This window comes from Hemicordylus capensis, chromosome 4 (assembly GCF_027244095.1).
Source record: "Hemicordylus capensis ecotype Gifberg chromosome 4, rHemCap1.1.pri, whole genome shotgun sequence".
Classification (NCBI taxonomy): domain Eukaryota; kingdom Metazoa; phylum Chordata; class Lepidosauria; order Squamata; family Cordylidae; genus Hemicordylus; species Hemicordylus capensis.
The window spans coordinates 72,797,283-72,823,940 of NC_069660.1; the positions used below are offsets into that span (position 1 = coordinate 72,797,283).

A 26,658-nucleotide genomic window follows, 5' to 3' on the forward strand; every position below is an offset into this window, starting at 1 on the left:
AAATTGTGGACTTTCCTACAAGTTGCCAGCCCGACCTGACAGGCTGTACACACAGTCTTGTAGACTTTTGCTGCCCTTCCTTTCGCATTCTTATTATCTGGCCAGACATCAAGCAGGGAGGTCACACAATCTTGGCAGCGCCACCTGCTGGCCAGCTCTTGCATTCTGTGATTAACAGAAGTGGTATGAAAAAGGATGAGTTAATCACTGAATGCAAGATCTGGCCGGCAGGTGGCGCTGCCAAAATCAAGCTCCCTGCTTGATGTGTGGCCAGAGAACAAGGATGTGGAAGGAAGGAGAGCCAAAGTTGGAGAGACTATGTGTGTACAGCCAGTCAGAACACGCTGGCAACCTGCAGAAAAGCCCACAATCTGGAAGAGTCCTCAGAACTTGAGGTTCCATAGAGACTTGGGTCATCTTTCCCCTTCCTCTCAGTTATTCAAGTGTTAACTGGAACCAGGCATGTAATCAGAGAGTTATCAATCTGACTATACCAACCTATTCTCAGTGGTGGTGGGCAATGACAAGCTTGTGTTGCCTCGCAGTCACTGAAGTCTGATTCCAATAATGTCTGTGGGATCAGGCACACAATCTCTTTGATACTGAAAGATAACTGAATCTGCTGCTCCATCTGTCAGGCTGGTAGACATTAATAATTACGTACTATTTAAAGCTGATTGGAAATGAAGAGGTGGAGGTGTTGGACAGATGTGGCACTGCTAGATGGATTGTGATTAGATTAGCACAGTTCCCTTTGACAGTATGTGAGCAGCACTTTAATAATTCATTGTGAAAGCTCAACTCCACTCACACATGCTTGGAGTGCACACAAACATCAGTTGCTTCCTCCCACCACAGCAAAGGTGCAGGTTTATTTTTCTACACTCTCCTCATTTGGAATAAGTATCAGCAAAAATTTTATTTATATTGCATTTATTTTAAAGCCACCCATTGGTTACTTGTTGCAGATGGTCTAAAACCCATAACAGCAAGTTTGAAAATAGCTACCTGTCTGGTCATCTGTGCCTAGGAATAATCACTTCCAGGCAGGAAAGTTTTTGTAAATTAGGAGCGAGTTGGTCTTCTTCATCCAAACTATCTGTGCCACAAATGACTAAATGTAAATGTGGGCTGGTGATTTTTGTTGTCTTATTTATCAGGCTGTTCCAAAGCAATTCCACTTGGGTGTCTGTACACCCAGAGGGAACCTGCCAGAAGCAGTACACATTCTATTCAGCTCCTCTCCCCAGCAATCTGTATCTCTGTCCACCTGAACAGAACTCCTAAATTTGCCCTATATTCTTAAAGTTGTAATATTTATTACATCGTTTATAGATCACCTTTCTACTGACTGTAACCAAGGCAGCATGTAATGAAGTCACAAAAACAACTAATGTAAAACGACATATTTAGAACAACCAGTAACAAATAAAAGCAAGAAGTTTAAACATTAAAAGCCTTCTTAGGTAAAAAGGTATTCACCTCATCTATGAAATTATCGGAAGTGGGGGTGTGGTGGTGCTTTTGGGGAGGCCAATCTACAGTCCTGGTGCCACAACTGAATGAATGCCACAGCATCTGAGAAAACAAAGGGACCAGCAACAAGCCCTCTCCAGTGCGTGTTAAAACCTGGTTGCTCACAAATTTGGAAAATTGTGTCATACACTGTTGGAAGCAGGAATCAAAGCAATCACAGCTTATCCCACCTGTTTCTTCTGTCTACTCCTCTCTCCCCCGTCTGCTATAGCAAACAACATGCTAGTTGCCCTGCACTACAGGCAAGAGAGGAGACAGATGAAGGAGCAAGGAAAGCCCAAATGAGAAGCTATGACTGTTTCATCTCCCAATACAAAGGATTGGGGGAATTAAAGGTATAGCATGATACTCCGAGTTTCAACCTGGCAACCCTAACACCTGGGCTAGGTCACAGACTCACAGGGGGTGGGACGTCACTCTCACAGGCACATATTTTAGTCTTTCTTAAAACAGCAAATAAGGATTTTCTAATTATTTTTCTGAAAGCATCCATGATTTTATATACATTTCCGTAATATCTGTTTTTGACAGTCTCAGTACTAAGTTCCAGAGTCTTTTTATCCTTGCCTTGTATGGAACATATTCTATGGTTTCTTTCATTGTCTTTCACTTCTTGGTACTCTTATAGGTTCTGTTATCTCTTATCTTTTTGTTAATTGACTTTGGGTTCAGACCAAGACACTAACTGCAGCATACCATTGGGATGGGGTCACGCTGAGAGCATGCCTGCCGTGATGTCACTGGAGGATGCCCCGACATGCTGCTGGGGTATCCCTTAAACATGGGGTGGGGTGTGTGCTAATCTCATTGTCTCTTTACACATGCTCCAAAATTCTGTTTAAAGAGGGTTTGGGAGCATATGTAAAGGGGTGATTCAGATGAAGATGTTCAGGAAGCAAGCCATAGGGACACCAGGAGATCTTTCTGGAGTGACTATTATTGTCCATCATTTTTCAGTTGGTGGCTGATAGTCTCTTCCCAGCCTCCCAATGATTGCAAAATTTTTCCTCTAAACCTTCCCTTCTGTTTTAAATTTAACTATCTTGAATAATTTTGTGTTATCTGTAAATGTTGCCACTTCCGTTCACAACTTTTCACAGATAATGAGTTAATATGATGAACACAAGTCCTTGGGGCATCCAGCTGGATATTTCTTTCCACTGCGAAAACTGACCATTTAAGCTAGCCCTAGGTGTTCTAGCTATGAATCAGTTGCAAGACAAATCCAGGGACAGACATTTTGCCTTTATATCTTTTGTCCTGGGTCAATCTTTTTCCTCATGTAAGATAAAAATACCCTGAAAGTGCACACTTCCTAGTCCCCAGGGGCTTTTTGTAGAAATATATTATAGTGGCCGACATGGTGCACTCTGCACAGCCTTCTGTCACTGGAAGGTGGGCTGCAGGTCTGTGAGAATTCTTCAGCATCCCTGTACTGGAGGCTTCTCTGTGCAGCTGAGCTGGCCAGATATGGTGGGCGAAGGGGGAGTGATTTCCACATCTCTCCCGTCCCTCCAAAAGCACTTTCCACTGTATAAACCTGTTCTTGAAGACTGTGCAAGCCTCAGAAACTGATTTATACTAATATAAAGACTTTTTAGAAGAAGATGCAAAGATCACTCCTCCCTCCTCCCCCACGCAAGCTCAGCCAAGCAAAGAAACCTTCAGCACAGAGACGCTTATGGCTTCTTATGGGAAGAGAGCTGGTTTTGTGGTAGCAAGCATGACTTGTCCCCTTAAGCTAAGCAGGATCCACCCTGGTTGCATACGAAAGGGAGACTAGACTAGCAGCTCCCCTGCTAACTTCGCAAAGAGGCACCTTTTAGCGTGGTGATTCTCTTTATTTAGCAGGGGGAGAGTAACTGGCACTATCCACCTCCAGCATAGTACCTCCAGTGACTGTTGCTGGTGTCTGTCTTAGTTTCTTTTAGATTGTGAGCCCTTTGGGGACAGGGGTCCATCTTATTTATTGTTTCTCTGTGTAAACCATCCTGAGCCATTTTTGGAAGGGTGGTATAATTAATAGATAGATAGATAGATAGATAGATAGATAGATAGATAGATAGATAGATAGATAGATAGATAGATAAGCGCTGTAAGATATTCCCCTTAGGGGATAGAGCTGCTCTGGGAAGAGCATCTAAGCTCCAAGTTCCTTCCCTGGCATCTCCAAAATAGGGCTGAGAGAGATTCCTGCCTGCAACCTTGGAGAAGCTGCTGCCAGTCTGTGTAGACAATACTGAGCGAGATGGACCTATGGTCTGACTCAGTATATGGCAGCTTCCTATGTTCTTATAGACCTTTAGCCCTTTGTGGCCCTCCTTCCAGCCACAGAGGGCTACACATCATGTCAGCCACTCCTTCCTTCCATCCATCCATCCATCCATGTTTGTTTTTAAAACACAATTCAGTGCACAAGGTGCTTAATAAAGTCAAAAATGAAAAGCCGAACATGAAGAGCAACAGAATATAAAAGAATAAGCAGAGAAGTATTTTTGCTAATACTATAGTGTTAAGTTCTTGCCAGGCTACAGGTGCTGGCAGACCTCTGTCCCCTCTGCTGGGAAATATGTCAGTTTTTGAAGGTATGGTATTTTGTGCTATTGTGGGGCAATGTTAAAAGTGGGTGATCACCAACCTAGAAGTAGCTGCTGTTCAGTGGTAAGCAAAGAGATCTGTGCACATATGTGAAGCTTGTAAATCACAGTGAGATGAAAGGCAGCCTGAACTCAAGCTATGATCATAAGATCTAATATATTTTAAATACGTGTGTGCCATACATTTTAAGCAATATGTCACAATCAAAACCATATTACTTTGCCATATGTGGAGCTTTCCCTTGATTTGTTTCTGATACAGACGTGACTTCTCAGCAAGACTTTCTGCTCCTCTCCCAAGATTTAAGGGGATAAAATAACATGTTTGCTAATGTGTGTAAAACCAAAAGCCACTTAAGAATTGCCACACTAGTGGTAGCAGTTAGGAGCCAATACTTCTGAAGCAGGCACAAGAGACTCAGTAATGCCCAGTGGAATAAGCTCTCTTTGGAGGATGCATGATGTTCCCAACAAGCTAATGACCTGAACCATGAATATTTAAAGCCATATAATGTGTCTCCTGCCTTTTCAAACTGCAGTAGTCTATTCCCTCATTAACTCCAACAGTAAATACTTCACATTTGTGGTGCTCTCCGCTATCATTTCAGTGGGGAGTCAACTACTGCTATTCCACTATGTTTTATCCCTATACAGAGTTGCCATCCTACATTCTATTCTACTGGGAGTGTGAGTTAAAATAGGCCCTCTATCCATAACCTCTATAGAAAGGACAGGGAGGGGCGCCTTGGAGGAGGGGTAGCACTGTATGTTAAAGAAGGGATAGAATCTAACAAGCTAGAAAACCTAGGTGGACTGGAGTCCTCCACAGAAACCCTGTGGGTGACTATACAAGGCCGGAAAGGGAACGTGCTACTGGGGACGTACTATCGCCCTCCGGATCATAATGCCGACAGTGACTGGGAGTTGCAGGAGGAAATCAGGGAGGCGTCAAGGAGAGGCAGGGCTGTAATTATGGGTGATTTCAATTACCCACACATAGACTGGGTAAATTCACATTCAAGTCAGGACAAAGAGGTCAAATTTCTAGATACGCTAAATGACTGTGCCCTAGAACAGTTGGTCATGGAACCAACCAGAGAGAAGGCGACCTTGGATCTAATTCTGAGTGACACCCAGTACCTGGTGCGTGACGTCAGTGTCATCGACCCTTTAGGCAACAGTGACCACAGTGCCATCTAGTCCAGCATCCTGTTTCACACAGTGGCCCACCAGATGCCGCTGGAAGCCACAGACAGGAGTTGAGGGCGTGCCCTCTCACCTGCCATTACTCCCCTGCAACTGGTACTCAGAGGCATCCTGCCTTTGAGGCTGGAGGTGGTCCACAGCCCTCCGACTAGTAGCCATTGATAGACCTCTCCTCCATGAAGTCATCCAAACCCCTCTTAAAGCCATCCAGGTTGTTGGCCGTCACCACATCCTGTGGCAGAGAGTTCCACAAGTGGATCACGCGTTGTGTGAAAAAGTACTTCCGTTTGTTGGTCCTAGACCTCCTGGCAATCAATTTCATGGAGTAACCCCTGGTTCTAGTGTTGTGTGAGAGGGAAAAGAATTTCTCTCTCTCCACTTTCTCCACACCATGCATGATTTTATAGACCTCTATCATGTCTCCCCGCAGTTGTCTTTTTTCTAAACTAAAAAGCCCCAGGTGTTGTAGTCTTGCCTCATAAGAAAGGTGCTCTAGGCCCCTGATCATCTTGGTTGCCCTCTTCTGTACCTTCTCCAGTTCAACAATGTCCTTTTTAAGATGTGGTGACCAGAATTGTACGCAGTACTCCAAGTGTGGTCGCACCATAGTTTTGTATAAGGGCATTATAATGTTAGCCGTTTTATTTTCAATCCCCTTTCTAATGATCCCTAGCATTGAATTTGCCTTTTTCACAGCTGCCGCACATTGAGTCGACACTTTCAACGAGCTGTCCACCACAACCCCAAGATCCCTCTCCTGGTCCGTCACCCATCAGCATATAAATTGAAGTTGGGGTTTTAATTTAATTATTTAAACAGTAATTCATCATCTTTTTTTTAAAAAAAAGCACAATCCATTTTAAAATAATTGCAAAATTGCTCCCAGAAAGGGAAGTAGGTTCATGACATCAAAGATTACAGCCACTTGGTGCTATGTATAGCCATCTCCTGCTGCAAGCTCTCAGAACCAATTTTCCTGAGCTCAATCCTGGAGTCAATAATAGCTCATTTAAATAGAAAACTGTGGGTGGCTTCTCAAAATCACCCGTAAGTACTGTAAGTACAAAGGAAGTAAAAGGGAACTGGAGGTTCCTAGGGTGCATGCGCTCCTGTCAGGCATGTTATCTGAACCCGCTGATGTTACTGATTTCTGCCCCAGATTCTACTAAGAATCTCTGTCCAACCTGACACCTAGATTTGAAGTTGGGTGGAGAGACTCTCTGTAGAATCTTGGCAGAAGTTGGTAACTGGGAGCGTCAGTGGGCTTGGACAACACACCCACCTGGAGCATTTGCTCCCCGAGAACCTCCAGTTCCCTCCTACCTATTTACAGGCGATTGTAAGAAGCCACCCTGTGAGTGTGCTGTGCTTTCAGAGTGACTCCATTGTTCAAATAATGTTATGTTTGTATACATCCTGTCTATGGAGCATCAGTGCCTGTTAAGCCTGCCCACTCTGGTTATCTGGAGAGGCTTTGTTCTGGATCCCTTTACTGGTCAAGGTGAGGCTGATAGGGACACAGGAGAGGGCTTTTTCTATAGTTGCACTCAGTCTGTGGAGCTCCCTCTCCTATGACGTCTGCCTGGCCTCCTCTATGACAGCCTTCTGCAAAAGCACAAACTTTTCCCCCAGGCCTATTGTCTGGCATAAGATCCCTTGGTTCACTGCTGGATGTTGCTTTAACTTATGCTGTGATCTGCGGTTCAGTTGGCCGTTTGATTTTGTTATACGGTTTTTAGATTTTTAATGGATGATTGTTGCTTTGATTCTCTTTATTATGATTTTATGTTGCATACTGCTTTGAATGTCTTTAAATGGCAGAAGTTTTAAAATAATTAAAGTGTACTAACTTCCTTCAGACTTGCTAAGCTTTTTTCTCAAAGTTAAACCTATATAGATAGAGTTCCAGCTATGAAGCACACTGATAAATAATATGGTAGCATAGTGTGAGCCGTAAGACAACATACTCTTCATTCTTTAACATCAGCTGGAAACTAATTTCCCAACTCTCATTTGTTTAAGATCCTGCTGCAATTCATCCAAGTCCTCTGTTGAACTGTACTAATAACAAAATTAGGCTGGGAACTAGGGATAGATTGGGGATTCTGTTGGTGTACCGTTCACCCCGCTGCCCAACTGACTCCCTAACTGAGCTGACGGAGCTGGTCGCGGAGTTGGTGTTAGAGTCTCCCAGGCTTTTGGTGCTGGGGAACTTCAATATCCACTTTGGGGCTGGCTTGTCTGGTGTGGCTGAGGAGTTCATAGAGGCCATGACAACTATGGGCCTATCCCAATTAATTTTTGAACCAACTCATGTTGCCGGCCACACACTGGATTTGGTCTTCTGTTCGGATCAGGGGGGTGCTCCGTGGGTGGGGAATCCGGTGGTTACCCCATTGTCATGGACGGATCACTACCTGGTTAAGGTTGGTATCATGGTCACAATCCACCCCGCAGGGGTGATGGACCGATTAGGATGGTCCGCCCAAAAAGGCTGCTGGACCCAGTAGGTTTCCAAAAGGCCTTGGAGGGTTTTGATGTTGGTGCGGCCGGTGATTCTGTCAATGCCCTGGTGGGAATATGGAATAGAGAACTCACCAGGGCAGTAGATAGTATCGCTCCTAAGCATCCCTCCAGGCCTGCTTCTAAGATGGCCCCCTGGTATAAGGAGGAGTTGCGGGGGATGAAGCGGCTTGGTAGGCGACTGGAACGCAAGTGGAGGAGAACTCGGCTCGAATCGGACAGGATGCAGCATAGAACCCACTTGAAGACCTATGCAATGGCAGTGCGCGCAGCAAAAAAGCATTTTTGGTCAGCGCGCATTGCGTCTGCGGGCTCACGTACGGCAGAGTTATCCCGGGTGGTGAGGAGTATAATCTCTGCTCCTTCTGCCCCAAATCAGCTCCCAGAGACACTCTGCTGTGATGCCTTTAGTGGGTTCTTTGCAAATAAAATCTCCTGTATTCGGGCCGACTTGGACTCCACTATTTCTGCGGGGTCTGTGAGGGAGGTATCCAGCAATCCCTCTTGCAATGTTAGGTTGGATCAGTTTCAATCTGTGACTCCTGATGACGTGGACAAGCTGCTTGGAGCGGTACGGCCTACCACTTGTTCTCTGGATCCTTGCCCGACCTGGCTGCTTCGATCTAACGGAGAGATTGTTGGAGATGGCCTAGTTAATATCATAAATGCATCGCTGGGGGAGGGTAGGGTGCCTCCTTGTTTGAAGGAGGCAATAGTTAGACCTCTTCTTAAGAAGCCTACCCTGGATCCCTCAGCGATGGATAGTTATAGGCCAATCTCCAATCTCCCCTGGCTGGGCAAGGTAATCGAGAGGGTGGTGGCTAACCAGGTCCAGGCAGTTTTGGAGGAAACTGATTATCTAGACCCATTTCAAACTGGCTTTAGAACGGGCTATGGGGTTGAGACGGCCTTGGTCGGCCTGATGGATGACCTTTACCGGGGAATCGACAGAGGGAGTGTGACTCTGTTGGTCCTCTTGGATCTCTCGGCGGCGTTCGATACCATCGACCATGGTATCCTTCTGGGTTGCCTGGAAGGGTTGGGAATAGGGGGCACTGCTTTGCAGTGGTTCCGTTCCTATCTCTCGGGTAGATCCCAGATGGTGGAGCTTGGTGACAGTCGCTCCTCAAAGCAGGAGCTATTATGTGGAGTCCCTCCGGGCTCCATTCTGTCACCAATGCTTTTTAATATCTACATGAAACCGCTGGGTGAGGTCATCAGGAGATTTGGTGCTGGGTGTTATCAGTATGCCGATGACACCCAAATCTACTTCTCCTTTTCATCTTCAGGAAATGGCACTCACTCTTTAAATGCCTGCCTACAGGCAGTAATGGGCTGGATGAGGGAGAACAAATTGAAGCTGAATCCAAGCAAGACGGAGGTGCTCATTGTGGGAGCTCAGAATCTGAGGAGTGGGTTAGAACTCCCTGTGCTGGATGGGGTTACACTCCCCCAGAAGGAGCAGGTGTGCAGCTTGGGAGTACTCCTGGATCCAGGCCTCACCCTGGTTTCTCAGGTGGAGGCCATGGCCAGGAGTGCTTTCTATCAGCTTCGGCTGATTCGACAGCTGCGTCCATTCCTTGAGGAGGATGACCTCAAAACAGTGGTGCACCAGCTGGTAACCTCCCGGCTTGACTATTGCAATGCGCTCTACGTGGGGCTGCCTTTGTACGTAGTTCGGAAACTTCAATTAGTTCAGAATGCGGCAGCCAGATTGGTCTCTGGGGTAACCCGGAGATACCATATTACACCTATTTTGAAACAACTGCACTGGCTGCCGATATGTTTCCGGACAAAATACAAAGTGCTGGTGATTACCTTTAAAGCCCTGAACGGCTTAGGTCCGAGTTACCTTAGAGAGCGCCTTCTTCTGCGTGATCCCCACCGCACGTTAAGGTCATCTGAGGAGGTTCGTCTCCAGTTGCCACCAGCTCGTCTGGTGACGACTCAGAGGCAGGCCTTCTCTATAGCTGCTCCGGGGCTGTGGAATGCGCTCCCTGCGGAAATCCGTAATTTGAATTCTCTACTGGCCTTCAGGAGAGCCCTTAAAACGTATTTCTTTGGCCTGGCTTTCCAGGGTTTTTAAATTCTAACCCAATTTTGGGGCTTTTAATTACTGTAAATTGTTTAATTGTTGTTTTAAAATGTTTTTAAATTGTTAATTGTGGCTATATTGTTTTTAACTTGTTTTAGCTTTTTATTGTTTTAATTGTAAACCGCCCTGAGCCATTTTGGAAGCGCGGTATATAAATCAAATAAATAAATAAATAAATAAATAAATAAATAAAATGTACCAATAACTCAGTGGCATACAAACATTGCATAATCCACACAATTTGTGTTTGTTGGGTTTTTACTTTTGTGTAATGAGTAGCATCTCTGTCTTCCATGAAATTGGGCAATTTGTGACTTTCCCCAAGGTCCACAGGGTTGTGAAATGAGCCATATATCTACAAGAAAACACATCTTCCCATGATGCTTCATTAATGTGTGGAATTCACTGCCACAAGAGGTAGTGATGGTCACTACCTTGGATGTCTTGAAAGGTCAAATTCATGGAGGATATGAGTGCTCTGTGGAACTTCCACGTTCAGAGGCACTATACCATGTTCAGAGGCACAATTTGCTGGGGAGCAACAGGGACCTCTGACTTCTATGTCTTGGTTGTGAGCTTTCCAGAAACAGATCTAGTTGGCTACTGTGGAAAAAGGTTTGCTAGACCTGATGAACCCTTGGTCTGGTCCAGCAAGGATGCAATTATGTTCCCTGATAAGAGTATTTAATTTGACCTAAGGTTCAGCCAGCCAAGGAACTTATTTTGACTGCATTCAAAATGCATGAATAAAAGCACCTCTGGATATGTGCAAAGTTCCAACATTATGTGGTGGCTAACAACAGATTAGGACTTGGGGGCTAATCCCCAGGCAGTCATAAGACTCACTGGGTGATCTTGAGCCAGTATTTCTCTCAGCCTAACCTACCTTGTTTGTTTGTTTGATTTATATACTGCCCTTCCAAAAATGGCTCAGGATGGTTTGCATCAAAATAAAAATAATTACAATCAATTAAGAATTAAAATCAAAACTAAACCAATTAAACAAAAAAAATCATTTAAACATTAAAATAATTTAAAACCAACATTAAAAATTTAAAACCATAAATCTAATTAAAAGCCTTGGTGAATAAATGTGTCTTGTGCCTTTTTAGCCTACTTTCCAGTAGGCTTATGAGATCATCCAGCATTCTGTGTGTGTGTCTGTGTGTCCCTCCTCAACCCCTGGACCAATATGAACCAAATTGGGTACAGTTGTAGGGACACATAGGGACATCTCAATGGCATAGTTTGTGATTATGTCATCCACCGCAATCCAAGATGGCGGACGCATAAACTTTTGAGGTGCAATTGGACTAACTTGTGAACCGCTTAACCAATTTGAACCAAATTTGCTACAGCTGCAGGGACACATAGGGATGCCCAAATGGTGTGGTATGTGATGATGTCATCTATTCCAATTCAAGATGGTGGCCACATGAACATCTGAGGCGCAAGCGGGCTAATTTGTAGACTGCCTAACCGATTTAAAACAAATTACATACAATTGCACTGAGTGACACACAGGGACACCTTAATGGCGTAGTTTGTGATGATGACATCCACATTGATCCAAGATGGCAGACACATAAACTTTTGAGGCACAAGTGGGCTAACCTGTGAACTGCTTAACCAATTTAAACCAAATTTGCTACAGCTGTAGGGACACATAGGGACACCTCAATGGCAATGATTGTGACAATGTCATCCAACCCAGTTCAAAATGGCAGACATGCAAACCTTTGAGGTGCAAGCGCACTAACTTGTGGGCTGTCTAACCGATTTGAACCAAATTTGCTACAGCTGTATGGACACATAGTGATGCCCCAATGGTGTAGTTTGTGGTGATGTCATCCACCGCAATCCAAGATGGTGGACATGTGAACTTTTGAGGTGCAAGTGTACTAACTTGAGGACTGTCTAACCAATCTGAACCAAATTTGATACAGTTGTAGTGAGTGACACACAGGGGCAACTCAATAGTGTAGTTTGTAATGATGTAATCCACCCTGATCCAAGATGGTGGATGCACGAACATTTGAGGTGCAAAAGATCTAACTTGTGGAGCTTGATTTGAACCATATTTAGTCCAGTTGTAGAGACACTGAAAGGAAAGTAGGCTGATTAGTTCTTACTAGAACAACTTATTAAATGTTGCCATTGATGGGGAGGCTCTTATTTCAACAGGGAGCGCATTCTAAAGCCCAGGGGCAGCAACAGAGAAGGCCCGTGCCCGGGTAGCCACCAAATGGGTTGGTGGCAACTGCAGACGAACCTCTCCAGATGATCCTAACAGGTGGATCTCCAGATGCTCTTACCGGGTTATTATGAAGATAAAACTGAAGCAACTATCTATCTATCTATCTATCTATCTATCTATCTATCTATCTATCTATATGCTGTCATGAGTTCCGTGCAAGAAGGGTGGGGTAAAAATGTAATAGATCAATCAATCAATCAATCAATCAATAAGTCCTCCTGACCATTTCATCAGCATAGTCACTTCTGTGCATCTGGGGTCAAAGAACACAATTTCCAAGGCAGAAGATATTGCTCTTAGGCAGGTTAGAGTCCCATCATCTCCAAATTGTTGTTTTTAAAGACACAATTAATTGGTTTGTGTTTTTTTATACAAGTCTCTAAGGCTTAGACTAAAGGTTAAAAAATAATCTCCCCCCCCACACCGCACCGCAACTGCTTTCCGGGGGGGGAGGTGCAAGGACCCACCACAGTCATGGTATTTTTCCCCTGGAGGTGAGAAAGTAGTTTTGGGGGAGAGGGGGTAATTTAATTGCAAGAATGGCAACCAAAAAAGGATTAATTGCCCCATTTCCCCAGCACTGCTGCAGCTGCTGCAGCAATGAAATTAACAGCCCCTAAAGCCTCTATATCTGACTCACATGCACACATCCTACAAAGGTTGTCAGAGACTGATCATGGATCTACCAGGGTCGTGTGTGGTTTGAACTAATGCTCTTGAAGATACACTAAAGTCCATATTCCAGCTTTTCTCTAAAGCCAAGAGGGCTTGGATCTGTGGTATATGGTAATTTATGCTCTCTTCACTCCTAAGAGGACTTTTACACCTTGTAAATAAAGCAGTCAGATGCTTTGCCACCTGTAGACAGGAAGGTCAAGTGACAAATACTGGCTCCTCCTCCCATCCCTGGTATCACTCTCTGCTGGGTATCTATCCATGCCTCTCTCTGTTATTAGAGCAGGTTTTTTGCCACATGCTGATTGCTGGCCCGGCAAAGTGCCTGGCAGCTGCTGAGAGCAGTGGGCCTTGCCGCTCACTCCTGTTTACAGAAATGGGAATTTGCATGATGAAAATAACCTGGGACATATTTTGATTTTACTGCTGTTGGCAGAGGCCTCGGAAAAAAACGGTGCATAGTCAATTACTGGAATTTTTAAACACAAATAATATTTTATGTGATCAGCAGGTTGGCTCAGGGCCTGGGCATCGCGCTCCAACTGCACTTATGAAAGGAACAAGCCATTGATTGTGCAGCTGCACACAGGAGCCTGTGGGCAGGTGCAGCTTTTGTTGACCTTAGAACACAGTTCCTTTGGCTTAACCCATAAGGTCTGGGCTGGAGGCAAATCTCAGACGTGGCTTTCTGTGCACTGTGCCAGCTGGGTCCTGTCCTTTCCTGCCCCCCTCCCCCAAAAGGCAGCCACATCTCAGGACAGTGCTGCCCTCTCCTCCTCCTTAGTGTAGTGTAGCCTGCTACACTACTGAGTTAGATATTCATCCCTTGCCTTCTGCAACAGTCATTGTTAAACCGCCTTGGCAAGGAATGGGTTAGCAAATTGTAGCAATGACCTATTAACAAGTCTCCACTGTCCGCTATCATGTGACCGCATTCCCAGAAATACTGAATCTGGAAAGCAGGTTTCCTGGAAGGCCATTCTAGAGGTAAAGAACCATAAACTCAGCACAGCCGGTCTGCCTAGAGGTGTGGTGCTGGGTACAAGAGTGTTTTAATCCTAGCTTGTAGGCACTGAGCAGAGCTCCCACGGCGATGGGTGGGGTACAAGAGCAAAGAAAGCAGGCTGGTGACCTCACTCTTTTCCATAAAGGACCACACCAGGAAAAATACCACCAACCCTCAGCCTCACTTGGCTTTCTTATTAAAGAAAAAGAAAGTATCCAATGGGCCATGGAGCCTGCATTCCAGTCTTACTCTTTAGAAGGCATTTGGGGAGGTCTGCTGACAACCAGTCTGGCCAACAGAACCCACATAATGGGAGACAGAAAAAACAGGCAGAGACAGACACTGATGGTGGTGGTACATGACTAAACATTTTTCAGTGCACACAAATATATTATATTGCTATATTTATATCTCATTCCCAGATTGCTCAGTGAAGGATACATGGGGTTCTCAGGCAGTTCCCCCTCCAGGAATCGGTAGGTTGTTAACTTTTCCTTTCAAGAATTCTGTCATCTTGGACTGAGTGCCTCTGGGCAACCCCAAGACAACTTAGCTTCTACATCAGAACAACACTGAGTGCTTTCAGGAAAAAATGCCACTTCTTGCCTGGCAACCTTGGAATTAGGATGTTCAAAATCTCTGCACCACTCTTACCTATTTTGCCAGGTTCCACACTTAAACTACTCAATGCTATACAGCCTTACCACCCTGTGGCAAATCATGGGTTAATTGTACTGCAGGCATTGGCCCCAGATGTTGTTCTATACAGACACTTTGTAAAGTGACCACCTCTGACTTCAAATGGATTGTTAAAAGGCCCCATAATAATAATAGTTTTAAAAAATCCACCAGCTTGCTACAGAAAGTGGTTAAAATAAAAGCACTATTGTTGCTCTGAGACCCAAGGGAAATAACATTCCTTCCCCCTTTAAGAAACTTTTAACACCTGGATAGAATTTTGCTTACTTCAGTTGCCTGTATCAGAGTTATTTCCCTGCTTTCTTGGAATGCAAAGTCCAGTCTGAAGCCTATTGAATCCCGCTGGAATTGTCTTATTTGCTCCAGAGAGCATTGCATCCACATTTGATATTACAAAGAGTTGACTCCTTCTCTTTGCCAAAATGGATGTGTGAACATGGTTATCAATTGTGAAAAGTTCACCTTAAAGGATTTGTTATATAAGATGCCCTGCTTACTGGCAATTTTGTTTATCTTATTTATTTGTTCTTTGTCCATTTTGTTTATCTTATTTATTTGTTATTTCTCTGTGTGAACCGCCCTGAGCCATTTTTGGAAGGGCGGTATAGAAATCGAATGAATGAATGAATGAATGAATGAATGAATGAATAAATAAATAAATAGGATCACAGAGCTGAAAAAAGGGACACAGAAAATCCTCTAGAACAACAACCATAAACACACACTTGATACTTAGAGCAATTCTGTAGGTTGAATTGCTTATATACCCCTAGGTTCAGATCTCCAAGGAAGAGGATCCCATAATATAACTTCCTTAGTTGACATGCTTCATTTCTCAACTACTTTAGCAGCCATACCTATAAGTGAAACTTAAGATGGCTTTATAGTCACTTTTTCTTCCCAGGGAACACTGGGAACTGTAGTTTTGGGAAAGAATTCTCAGTTCCTCATCAAACAACAGTACACAGAATTCCTTGGGGAAGCAAAGATGGTTAAACTGGTATAAAACCAATGGTTGCATTCACACATAGTGGCAAACCGCAGGTAGACGAACCCAAGGTTTATTTTTGTAACCATGAATAGCATTGCAGACATTTGTCCAACCATAGCCTGGCAACCTCCAGTTTCAGGATAGGGGAGACACTCCCTCTTCCTGGTCCGCCGAGGCCGCATCCCAGCAAGTTCCATAGCACTTGCTAGACTGTGGGCAAGGCATCAGCATGTCTGTAGGACAGCAGCCATTGGCCACAATCTTCAAGGGGAGCACGCCAAGTGCACTTGTGCCTTATTGGAATGGACTGACCGCCCTTGGCAGGCATTTAAATCCCTTTAAATGGCATTTATGCCCTTCTCCTGAGAGCAATTGTACTGCCACTCTTGTAAGAGCCCTGCACTAAAACAGTCTCACACAAGCACAATTGCTGGCAACAGTGAGACGCAGGGGGGCACTATTTTTCTGTTACTCTGGGAAGGGATTATGATGACTTCCTAGGAGGGAATAAGTATATGTGAGAGGGCGAAGGATCCTGAAGTCTGGTCCACTGTGACCAAGGATGCTATTGTGATGGCAGACCCCAACAAGGCAGTCCAGGAAACCCAAGCACACCCTGCCCCCATGTCAGCTTGCCAACCAGGGATTAGCCCTCTCATGAGAGGGCCAGTCCACTGGGGAGGACCACAGGCTCAGTAAGCTTCAATCCTCCATTGGACTGAACTCTTATGAGGTAGGCCATTCAAATCAAGGACCCCCCGCTTGTGTATCTTTACTCCCATTCAGATTTCCTGGGTTTGGACTGGCATTGCAAAGTATGCAGATCAGCCTTTGTAGGGTACTGTAATGAACCCCAAATCTGACACTGAGGAGTTCCAGGATGAAGGGGTCATGACCCTTTGCTTGTTTTTGGACTTCAACCTTGCCGGCTGCTAATGGACTGATCTTTGGCTGCTGACCCTTTGCCTGTTTTGACTCTGACTTGCCTGCCCCTACTAGACTGATCCTTGGCTCCTGGCTTCCTGCTTGTTTGATTTTGTCTTGCCTGCTCCCACAGTGTTCTTCCAACCACACCTGGCCCACCCAGGTATGGCAGGAACCGCTGGAGAAAAGAGCCCCAATTATCAGCAATTTGAGGAAAGTAGGGTCACCATACCAGGCAAAACCAAACATGGATATGTACCAATGGATGTCCGGCCTGGCAGAGAGTCTGCTTAGACTGCTTTATCATGGCAATCACCAAAACAGGGAAAGGTGTTGCTGGGGTACCCTCTCCCGTGGCTTGCTTGTGTCAAGCAACCAGGCTGGGCGGCATCTGTCACCTGGCCTGCATGTGTGTCTCCATGGCCTCTCAGTCTCATGAGAGAGCAGTCCTTGGGAGAAGGGCATCACAGCACATTATTAATAATCCAGCCCCATCCCTGTGTACCCCAGCCTGGTTCTTTTCATGAGTGGTGCATGGGACTCGACATGGCCTTTCACTCTCTAGAGAGAGTGGTCTGCTCCAGAGCAGCATCCATCCAGAGCAGCATCCGAGGGTACAACCATTTCGGATAAACCAGAAGGGGACAGAGTAGAACCAGGAGTAGAGCAGACAGAAACACATGAGAGCTGCTCAGAAAGGTCAAGTGACAGTAAGGGAGATAGCACACTCCAACACCAGGTAAGAGACTCAGCATATAGGTATTTATATACCAATGCCAGAATCCTCCAAGCCAAGATGGGCGAGCTGGAATGCTTGTTTGCTAAAGAAAACATAGATATACTATAGTGGGCATAACAGAAACCTGGTGGAAGGGTGAGAACCAGCGGGACACTGTTATTTCTGAATACAAGGAATAACAGAAAGGATTGGGAGGGGAGGATTGGTGGTGGGGTAGCACTATATATTAAAGAAGGGATAGAATCCAACAAGCTAGAAAACCTAGGACGACCGGAGTGCTCCACATAATCATTATGGGTGACAATACGAGGACTGAAAGGAAATGTGTCACTAGGGACATGCTATCACCCTCCGGATGAAAACACTGAGAGTGACCTGGAGCTGGAGAAACAAATCAGAGAGGTGCCAAAAGGAGACAGAGCTGGTTATGGAACCAACCAGAGAGAAGGCAGCCTTGGACTTAATCATGGTGCAAAATGTAGAACCACTGGAAAATAGTGACCATAATGTGATCCAATTCAGCTTATATGCGAAGTCCAAGGAAGTCCAACAAAGATGTGCTGTACTTCAGAAGAGGAAACTTCTCAAAAATGAGGGGACTGGTAAAAAGGAAGCTGAAAGGGAAAGTCAGGAGGGTCAAATCACTCCCAGAGATGCAGGTTTTGGGCAGTACACATCTATGTTGGATGAATGAATGAATGATAAACAAAGGTTGGCTTCAATCATGGGCATAGCGTCCATTGGACAAGCAGGGACAAATGTCCCTAGGCCCAGAGGATCGGGGGTCCCCAAGCAGACCTGCCACTCCTGCCACACCCCACCCCTGCCCTTGCTCTGCCACTCCTGCCCCTGCACTGCAACCACTTCTCATCTTTGCCCCGATGCAGCAGCAGGCACTGTGGCTGGGCCGGGCAGCAGCAGGGCAAGGGCAGGGGCAGCGGCAGGAGATGTTTGTTGCCCTGCTCCTTTAATCTGATGTCAGATGCAGGGGCCATGGCTTGTGGCAGGCACGTGTGCTTTGCACATGCAATAGTAGGGCCCCCCTACAAAGATTTTGTCCCTGGGCCCCCGGGGGTCTCACTACACCCCTGACTTCAATTACCCTCACATAGACTGGGAAAATTCACATGTGGGTATTGACAGAGAGGCCAAATTTCTAGACATGCTAAATAACTGTACCTTAGAACAGTTGGTCATGGAACCAACCAGAGAGAAGGCCACCTTGGACTTAATCCCAAGTGCTGTTCAGGACCTGGTGTGAGATGTCAGGGTTGTAGAACCACTGGGGAACAGTGACTATAGTATGATCTAATTCAGCTTATATGTGAGTGGAGCATTGTCAAGGAAGTCCAACACAGATGTGTTGTACTTCAGAAGAAGAAACTTCTCAAAAATGAGGAGACTGGTAAAAAGGAAGCTGAAAGGGAAAGTCAGGAGGGTCAAATTACTCCAGAAAGCATGGAACTTATTCAAAACCACAAGAATAGAAGCTCAGATGGAATGTGTGCCAAGAAGGAGGAAAGGTACCACCAAGTTCAGGATGATACCAGCATGGATAACAAGTAGAGTCAAGGAAGTTATAAATGGGAAGGAGACTTCCTTCAGAAAATGGAAGTCCTGTCCAAATGAAGAGAACAGAAAGGAACATAAACTCTGGAAAAGGAAAAGCAAGGAGAAAATAAGGACGCAAAAAGAGTTTGAGGAACATACCGTTAGAAATGTCAAGGTGGATAACAAAAACATATTTAAAGATATCAGAAGCAGAAAACCTGCCAGGGAGGCGGTTGGAACCCCCCAGATGATGAGGACATGAAAGGGATTATTAAGGAGGATAAGCAGATTGCAGAGAAGCTGAATGGGTTCTTTGCATCTGTCTTCATGGAGGATACTGACCATATACCTGCTCCGGAAATGAGCTTCTCAGGTTTATTGATTTATTGGAGGCTGAAGAATTGGGCCAATTTGAGGGGAGGAGAGAGGATGTTCTGAATTGTCTTGAAAAACTAAAAATTAACAAATTTCCAGGGCCAGATGGCATCCACCCAAGAGTTCTGAAGGAACTCAAATGTGAAATTGCTGATCTCCTAACAAAAATATGTAACTTTTCCATACAATCAGGCCCTGTACCAGAGGACTGGAAAGTAGCTAATGTAACTCCAGTTTTCAAAAAGGGATCTGTGGGGATCTGGGAAATTAAAGGCCAATTAGCTTAACTTCTGTGCCAGGCAAATTGATGGAAAGCATACTTCAGGACAAAATTGTTAAACAGACTTTGCTGAAGGAGAAGCAGCATGGCTTCTGCAAGGGCAAGTCTTGCCTCATTAACTTTTTGGGGTTCTTTGAGAGTGCCAACAGGCATGTGGATCAAGGTGATCTAATTTACATCGTATACTTGGACTTCCAAAAAGCTTTTGACAAAGTTTCCCACCAAAGGCTCTTGAATAAACTTGGTAAGGGGACAGGTTCATGTGTGGATTGATAACTGGTTGAAGGGCAGGAAACAGAGAGTAGGAATAAATGGACAGTTTTCACAATGGAGGGAAGTAAGAAGTGGGGTCCCCCAGGGATTTGTACTGGGACTGGTGCTCTTTAACTTGTTCATAAATGATCTAGAAGTTGGGGTAAGCAGCGAAGTGGCCAAATTTGCAGATGACACTTAGGGTAGTGAAATCCAAGAGATTATGAGGAGCTCCAAAAGGATCTCTCCAAACTGGGTGAGTGCGGGGACAAAACATCAAATGTGGTTCAGTGTAAGCAAGTAAGTGTAAAGTAATGCATATTGGAGCAAAAACCCGGCAACTTCATATATACACGGATGGAGACTGAGCTGTCGGTGACTGACCAGGAGAGAGATCTTGGGGTCATGATAGACAGCTCATTGAAAGTGTTGACTCAGTGCGCGGCAGCTGTGAAAAAGACAAATTCCATGCTAGAGATCATTAGGAAGGGGGTTGATTATAATGCCTTTATACAAATCTATGGTGTGGCCACATTTAGAGTACTGCATGCAGTTCTGGTCACTGTATCTTAAGAAGGATACTGTAGAGCTGGAAAAGGTGCAGAAGAGGCAACCAAGATGATCAGGGGCCTGGCTGGAGCACAATCCTTATGAGGCAAAGCTACAGCATCCGTGGCTTTTTAGTTTAGAAAAGAGGCAACTATGGGAAGACATGATAGAGGTGTATAAAATTATGAATGGAGTAGAGAGAGTGGACAGAGAGAAATTTTTCTCCCTCTCTCACAACATTAGAACCAGAGGTCATGCCATGAAGCTGAAGTCTGAGAATTTCATGACCAACAAAAGGAAGTACTTTTTCACACAGCACGTAATTAATCCATGGAATTCCCTGCCACGGGAAGTGGTGATGGCCACTAGCTTGGATGGCTTTAAAAAGGGCCTAGAAAAATTCACTGAGGACAGGTCTATCAATGGCTGCTAGTCTGATGGCTATAGGCCACCTCCAGCCTCAGAGCCAAGATGCTACCAAATACCAGTTTCAGGGGAGCAACAGCAAGAAAGAGGGTAGGCCCTCACCTCTTGCCTATGGGCTTCTCAGAGGCATCTGGTGGGCTACTGTGTGAAACAGCATGCTGGGCTGGATGAGCCTTGGGCCTGATCCAGCAGGGCTGTTCTTATGTCCTCATCACATAGGAGGAATCTCTCCTGTGCCTAGAGGCAATACTGCTCTTGCTGGATGGTTCTTCTCATGATTAATGGCAGAAACTGCATGTTTTTACCCAAGGGGAAGGGGCTGGGCCCCCTTTCCCAACTTTATTGTGCAAAAAATAGAGCAAAGCCATTCATGAATTCCTGGGTGGGGCTGCCTTTTAAAGCTGACCCCGGGTATCGCTGCCCTCCCATATGTCCTTTGCAGTGATCTAATCGGGTTGCCTGGTTTATGGAGCCACCGCAAATGCATGTGCTTGTGAACAGACTTCTTTATTGATTTATTTTTGGTGAACAAAACATGTAGTGTCTATCTTGCCATCCTGTCCCCTTCTCTTCTGGTTGCTAGAGGGGGGAACCGGTGGAAAGTGGGAATCCTCCAATGTCACTTTCCCCTTTAAAAGGCTTAGAAGCTTGGGATGGGACAAGGCGTTGTCCCTGTTGCTGGGCAATGGCTTGAGGAGCGTGGAGACAACGAGGCAGGGCAAGTGCTTGGAGAGACAGCCAGTGAGAAGCAGGGCAGGCATGGAGGGACGCACTTCTGGGTGGGTCTGAGCTGCCCTCTCTATGATTTCAGTTCCAGAAACAGCACGAAACCCTGGTTATGGCAGTGTCAGCATTCGTACTTAATGCTGCCAGCTTCAAACTTCAGGTTTGAGCAGCAAAACTGACTATAGACGTAAGGTTCAAATTGGAGTTTGGCAAGGGAAACCGCCGGTCGCTTTTGCTGCGAAACACTAACTTCTGCCCCATTCAACTCTGGTTTGGCGTTACGTGCGAATGGGGCCAATGTAACTGTAGATTAGATCTGCCCTTACAGTCAGAATGGGGGCTGTCCCCTAATGTTTGAACTAAATCTACCTCTCTAGATTCAAAGCCATTGCTTCTTGTCCTATTGTCCATGGAAAAGGAGAATAATGACCATAGTTCCACTTTTCTGTGATCCAGTAAATTCAAGAGCAGCTCCAGGGGGGGCAAGCACCCTCATTTCTCTTTCAGAAATCTAATATGTGGAGCCTAGTTTATATACCCATAAATGTACTATGCCCCTTTTGTGCCCCTCCCTTTTTTTTCTGGTGCTGCCACTGTTTAAATATCTCCAAATGCCCCCTTAATTTTCTTTTATGGGCGTAGCTAGGGGAGAGGGGTCCCGTGTTCATCCCTCTCTCTAGCAGCCCCCCCAGAGTGAGGGGGACAATGAAGAAGATAGAGAGGGATGGAGCTGGAGGGCCCTCAGGAGCTGGGGACCCGTGTTCTTTGAACACTTTCGCTCAATTATAGCTACGCCCCAACTGAACATACCCAGCTTTTTCAGTCTTTCCTCAAATATTCCCCTTAGGGAATGGGGCATAGCTCAGTGGTAGCTTGCATGCAGAAGGTTCCAGATTCACTCCCTGGGATCTCCAGGAGCCTTTACAGACAGGGCTGTTACCCCGAATCTCCTCTGGAAGAGAGTGTGTGCGTTCACACACTGGCCAGACTTACCCCAAAGTCCATTTGAGATCTTTGGAAGCACCCACACACAAATCAGGCTTTCTCTTCTGATTTCTAGCTTGTCCCAATGTATTTCCAGGTTTTTTAAATGCTGGTTTTAAGCGAGTTTTTCTGAAATATGCTGGAAAATATGGGGAGAGGCACTGAGGTAGATCATTAACATGATAAGAGGGAAACATTCTTTAGGAATGCAGATATAGCTCCTTAGAAATGCAAAGGAGGAGAGCTGGTCTTGTGGTAGCAAGCATGACTTGTCCCCATAGCTAAGCAGGGTCCATTCTGGTTGCATCTCAACGGGAGACTTGATGTGTGAGCACTGGAAGATATTCCCCTCAGGGGAAGGAGCTGCTCTGCAAAGAGCAGAAGGTTCCAAGTTCCCTCCCCTGGCATCTCCAAGATAGGGCTGAGAAAGATTCCTGCCTGCAACCTTGGAGAAGCCGCTGCCAGTCTGTGTAGACAATACTGAGCTAGATGGGCCAATGGTCTGACTCAGTATATGGCAGCTTCCTATGTTCCTATGTCCAAACTGAGCAGGCTTGCCTAGCTGCGAAGAGTGGAAAAACCAGTTTTCAGGACGCAAACTCTTTAAGTTCTAGTTACAAAAGTAAAACCTCCGTGTTTGTTCAAGTTGACTTTTTTGAACACTATTAATCTGCTTGCTTAAGGTTTTTGCTGGTTAGAACACCATGCATGTATTGGAAAAAAGGGGGGAAATCGGTTAGTGTATACAAATGCTCCCAGTCTAAGACACAAGGTTTTGAAGGCAACATTGTGCTCCTGTCCAAGTTCGTTCTCTCTCTCCCCCGCCCCCAATTGGCTAGAAGGAAAACATGGAGGCATGCAATGTGAACCTGTACCAAAAGAAAATGTGAGAGCAGACGGGATGGGCTGCGTCCCTCATGCTGCGAATGTAATTCAAAGTGGCTTCGCTCGACCCTGAGAGCTGGAAGCTGTGTGGGGAAAAGCTCCAGGTAGGGCTGGAAGGGCCTTGCCTGAAGCCTTGAAGAGTTGCTGCCATTCAGCATAGACAATACTGAGCTAGATAGACCAATGGCCTAACTCAGTATCAGGCAGCTTCCTATATTTCCCTACATTTTTGAGAAATGCTCCTGCCTAGTCAGTTATCTCCCAAATTTCTAAATGTGAATTTGTTCTTTATTTTAAATATTACTGTATTATCCCATCCTCCCATCAAGGATCACGCCCCCCCCCTTCCTTCTCACAACAAAAAGCAGATTCGGATGAGAGAAATCATAACTGGCCCAAGGTGACCCACAGCTCTTCACGACTGAGCAGGGATCTGAAGCCACAGCTCCTCATTCGGAGGAAAACACTCAGGCTCCTACACCACAATGGCTCTCAGTTTGTTATGTGTAACACTTGACATTTGCCTTTGTTGATTTCATTTTGTTAATATATTGCAAGAATCACTTGCAGCTGTGAAATATACACTGAAATCCAAGCAGAAGAGAAAGAAGCCATCAGACTTCACCATCTTCTGGCCAGCATCCTCTTTTTGCCCCTGGGCAGCTGTTGAACAAAGCCCTGATCAGCTTCTGCTCAGCTGACCCTTTGTGCCCCTGAGTTATTGGAAGCCTCTGTTTACAGCTGGCTGTTTGTTCCCAGCTCTTGAGAAAAACGGATTTATTTTTTTTCCTAGTGCATCAGACAGGGTGGGGAATGTGCTGATGGCCTCCATCCAGTAAATCTCAATTGTTTGTATTTGGCTCTTGCAGGTGAAATCTGTTTGAAGTCAAACTCAAGCTCTTGCTGCTAGGGGAAGTATTGTTGTGCTTATGCAGAAGATACTTGTCCTTGGGAGTCCCTCCTGACTCCCTTGCCCCAGAGAACAATATGGGTGATTTAGTAAGAGGTAAGTTCTCTCCCAATGAAATCAGATTTTGACCCCAATGCTTAGTGGGGTTTTACAGAGCAATATGCAGAGGCGAAGTCCAGGTGACTCAGTAATGGCTTTTCTTTTCTCTGGCCTGCACTCAGATATTGTACAGCGGCTGTTTTTCACAAGATTTGCACCACAACTAACTGATAACACTTGGCATTTCATTCCAGCTCCTGCCCCAATTAGAATCCCCATTTCTGGGGACTTTGGCATGAAAATAAGTACTTTTAAAAATAGAGTTCTGTTTTGTCCTCCGTGCATGAAAATGCTGGAGGAAGCTGTCAGGGAATATGGAGGTAGGGTGCTCTTAGTACCTTGATCCAGCTCTTTAAAAAAAATCAAAAATCAGATCCATCCAAGTGAGGCTATTGCTTCCCAAAATGAGTGGCTGGGATCAGTGGTGCACTGGACCAAGGTGAATCCAGAATTGATGGGGGGCATGATTGATGGGGAGCACTCAGTTGACCAGAAAGGTGGGGGAATACCTGATATTTCAGATCATACACTATCTGAGTGAGAAGGTTGATAAGTTGGGAGTGTTCTGACCTGGACCTAGCATTGCTTCTGGATTCTCAGGTGATGGCTGATTTTTACCAGTTTGGGTTGATTTGTCAGCTGTAACCACTACTGGAAGACAAAAGACCTGGCTACCATCATTCATTCCTTGTTGACCTCCAGAACGGGCTGTTATAAAGTGTGTTACATGGGCCTGCCCTTGAAGAGGATTAGAAAACTACAGCTGGCACAGAATGATGCTGCCCATCAGTATGACAGATAAAAACATGCATGAGGGTTTTTTCTGTGGTGTTGTCGCATCTGTAGCATACCCTCCCTAGAGAGATATGCCTGGCACAGAAGCTGTATTTATTTCAGCATTTATTTCAACAAATTTCAAACATTTTTATTAGCATGGGCCCTTTAATTTTTTGTTATTTTGGTTGGATGCAACTGATTCTTTTATATATGGTTTAATTTGTCATCATTGTTTTCTTTTAATTATACTAGCACAATCGTGCCAATATAGTTGAGTGTTTTCAATGTTCCACCATAATAAGCCCTGAACATCCTATTGCTTATAAAATCAAAACTATTTGTCTGATCTGCCAGTGGCCATCAGCACGCATTCACTAGGTGACAAGGGACACCTCCCCTGCAGATTTGTGAAAATCCGTTGGAAAATGGCTTAGATAGGGAAGTTTAATTTCCCCCCCTCTTTTGAACAGGGGTTTAAAGGGTTGGCAACATGTTTTCGGACCGAGGAAGTGCTATTTAAATTATTTTGTGGTCCATTTGCACAGTTTCAGCCTTTAGACTGCATGCCAGAATAATGCATTTTGTATATTCCTGGGACCCAATCAATGGTAATTTCAGAACGGATCCTCAAAGTTGCATTTTAGAGGCTGAAAAATGCATCTTTCCTGCTGAAAGAGTATGTGCAGTAGGGCCTCTGAAGCTGCAGTGCCCACAGAATTGCCCACAACCAGTATGGTGGTCTTGTCAAAGATGTAGCTGGCTTTCCCGGCAGCAGCTGCCTGCTGCCACCGCTCCTGCTCAACGCCTCCCCTCCCCAGTACAGTGTGTGCCTCACACTGACATGCAATGTTTTCAAGGATGTGGCCGGCTTTCCCACCGCCGCCTGCTGTCACCACTCCTGCCTGTCGCAGCCCTGGCAAGTCAGCCTTCCCTGCCAGCTGCCCTGCTCTTAATGCTCAGATGGCGCCTGTGCACGTGTGGGCAATGGCTGGCTTTCCTGCCGGCCACTGTCCGCTGCCACCACGCTCTCCCACAGCTTTGCCCAGCACTCCATTCCGGCGTGCACTCCTCACCCATTCTGGCATGCACCTTATCCCAGCCCCTGGCCCTGGCAAGCTGGAGTTCCCTGCCGGCTGCCCTGCTCCTAATGCTCAGACTCATATAGCCTCTGAACATGTGCGGACTGAGGGGTGGGGCAGCCGGCAGGGAATGCTGGCTAGCCGGGCACCAGGGCGAGGTGCAGACTGCACCAGCTGAATGGTGTGTGTGTGTGTGTGTGTGTGTGTGTGTGTGTGTGTGTGTGTGTGTGTGGCTTCAGTGTCATTAGGCTGGGGAGAGATGCATCTAGGCCAGGGATTCTCAAACTTGGGTCCTCAGGTGTTATTGGACTTCAACTCCCATAATTCCCAGCCTCAGTGGCCTTTAGTTGGAGATTATGAGAGTTGAAGTCCAATAACACCTGAGGACCCAAGTTTGAGAATCACTGATCTAGGCAGACATTTAACAGGTGCAACTTCTCTAATTACTTTCTAGAGATACCCCTGATTAATTTCTGCCTGATGGATCTCTGATCAAGGCAAAGTGTGGGTGCGTGCA

General features: G+C 45.5%; 1 long non-coding RNA gene across 2 annotated transcripts in view; it reads right to left on the minus strand.

Moving 5' to 3' along the window:
* LOC128322086 (uncharacterized) overlaps positions 1–26,658 on the minus strand; it is a 57,241-nt gene that overhangs the window by 23,340 nt on the left and 7,243 nt on the right. The window contains exon 3 of one of the 2 annotated variants that reach the window (XR_008305513.1): positions 22,401–22,530. The exons of the other annotated variant lie outside the window; for it this stretch is intronic. This is a non-coding gene — a long non-coding RNA (uncharacterized LOC128322086). The remainder of the gene's footprint in view (positions 1–22,400; positions 22,531–26,658) is intronic. 2 annotated transcript variants of the gene reach the window in all.